Raw genomic sequence first — 2652 nt, 5'->3', positions numbered from 1 at the left:
ATTTGGCCTACTTGGCTGCTAGGAGCCTCCTCTATGGTGGATGATCTCCAGGGAGCACCACCACGTAATAAGACGTTCATCACGCTCTCCACCCGCCACTCCCGTTTGCACACTCGCGTGCCTCTACCAGACCTCCCTGCCCCAGATCTTGCAACCTTTGTCTTTCCAGGCTCCCGAAGCCAGACAAGCCATTTGGCACTGCCCACAAGTCCTTATATATTCTAACTCTGGACTCATTTTCCTTCCACACAAAGTGGACGACCAGGTACTCTGCCCCAAATTCTGTCCGTTGGGAGGTTTCTCCATCACTACTGTCTTTCGAGGCCACCCTTGATCGAGGCTGAATGCAGCCGCCATCTATGTGCAGCTCACACAAACATGCCACGCCTACTCGAGCATGATAAGCTTGGATGTTTCCTTCCTCCTTTGGTTATAGAGAATTCCCCACACAGCCATGCGTATGAACTGGTAAGATGCAGTGGTGCACACATGGCGATGACAGAGGCCTGGGCTATATGTTTGTGTCGTGTGCTGTGCCCTGCTCCTGCTCGCGTGTGGCTGTAGGGATACCACTTTAATCCTAAGATGGATTTCTGCTGGCCCACCCCATCTTATGACTGATGGTTCTGCCCAAACCTAACTCATCGGGGTTTGGGCTCATGGAGTGTTGGCTTCGTCAGCAGTGGACAGCATCTCCATCGTGAAGGACGCAGCATGGGCTGTGATGATGGATGCACGTCACCTACCGAACTAGACAGGAGCTTCTGATCTTATAGGAAATTGGCATGACTGTTAAAGGCCTAGTGCCAGCCCACAGGCTGTGGCTGCCTGTCCACTTTATGCCATGGGCAAGAGCTCTGTCTCCACCAGGGCCCAGCAGCACGCTGGCAGTCTTGTGATTCTCCTATTATAACTTGCCATAAATTCCACACAGCTCCTTTTTTTTCTGTTGTATTATTTTGCTAGAGTTGCTATAACAAAGTGCCATGATTGAAAGGCTTAAACAACTGCAATTTATTTTCTTGCAGTGGTGAAGGCTGGAAGTCAGGATCTAGGTGTCAGCAGGGTTCGTCCCCTCTAAGGGCTGAGAGGGAAGGGTGTGTTCCAGGCCTCTCTCCTGGGCTTGCAGATGGCTGTCTTTCCCCTGCGTCTTCACATGAGCTTCTGCCCTGGATGTAGCTGTGTCCAAATTTTCTCTTATATGGACACCAGTCATACTGGATTAGGGCCTACCCTAATGAGCTCATCTTACCTTTATTAGCTCTTCGGCAATGACCCTGCTTGGGTCACATTCTAAGGTACTGGGATTTAGGACTTCGACATACGAATTCTTGCGGGGGTGGGGGAATGTTAGCTGACACAATTCGGCCCATAATACCCCCCAGTGATCCTCTTAATGTCTCAGTCGGTCAGCTGATGTGCCCAAGTGTCAGCGCTCCATGGACCACAGCCTGGGCCTGGTGCAGGGCTCTTTCCTGCTCTTGGCCCTCCCCAAAGCAGGCAGCTTTTTATTGCACCCAGGACACAGGTCTGAGCAGCACTCCCAGATGTGTCATACGCTGCCTCCAAACCCAAAGAAGTTTACAAGGTACTGTGCTTCCTTCTTCACGGTAGGAGGTGCAAGATGCAGTGATTTCTCCTGAATGCCCCTCATCCCTGCCTCCCTAGAAATTTCGTTGATGTGGCAAAGCCCTGAATCATTGTAAGGTTTATCTCCCATCCTCTGGAGTGCATGTGTTTTACCCAGGCCTCTGATGTGCTAGCCACTTCTTGCTCATCCAGTTTGATTAGAGTGGCATCAGTGATGTAATTGATTGACACGATGCTCTACAAATCTTCTGGGTGGTCCAGATCTCTTCCTTGTTTAATTATGACAGAGGGCAGGTGGGTCAACATTAGCCCCAGGGCAAAACTATACACGTACACATTGTTTCATGTGAAAGTAAAGTGCCTCTTTCCTGACAGAAAATGCACTTGCAAAATCAATGTCTGTACACAATTTGCTTCAGTCTAAGTGACTATGCTGTAGCAAAGAGATAAAAATCTATCTGGCACGGCAGATGGCAATCAGTGCTAATCCTCAGTTGAGTTTAGAAGAGTCTACTCTCATTTTCTAGGATCGACCAGGAGTTTTCAATGGCAAGACTTGTAAGTTACATAGATAAATGATGGGCTACAACCTCTGCATCCTCTAGATATTTAACAGTGATGCTAAATTCTACCACCCCTCCTGGGACACGATATTGTTGTTATTTACTAGAGTGCCTGAGGGGAAGAGGAAATAGTTTTGGAGGCTTCCATTTCCTCTCTTCACTGTAACAGCTCTTACCTCTCAGGCCAAGAATACTCTAAAATGTGTCCATTCTGATAATATATTTAGGTACCAGAAAAATGACGCACTGTGACCCAAATCCTGACTAGGGCTGCATTTATTACCTGGTCCTCAAGTACCCCACTCTAATAGGGATGCCACGATGATGTTTCATGTCCCTGGAACAATGGGCATTTCTGTGGTCCCAGCTACTCAGAAGGCTGAGGCAGGAGAATCCTTTGAGCCCAAGAGGTTGAGGCTGCAGTGAGCTATGTTTGCACCACTGCACTCCAGCCTGGACAACAGAGCAAGACCCTGTCTCTAAAAAAAGCAAAAGCAAA

Source organism: Mandrillus leucophaeus, unplaced genomic scaffold (genome assembly GCF_000951045.1).
Source record: "Mandrillus leucophaeus isolate KB7577 unplaced genomic scaffold, Mleu.le_1.0 Scaffold9, whole genome shotgun sequence".
NCBI lineage: Eukaryota > Metazoa > Chordata > Mammalia > Primates > Cercopithecidae > Mandrillus > Mandrillus leucophaeus.
Note: the sequence above shows the minus strand (reverse complement) of the source record.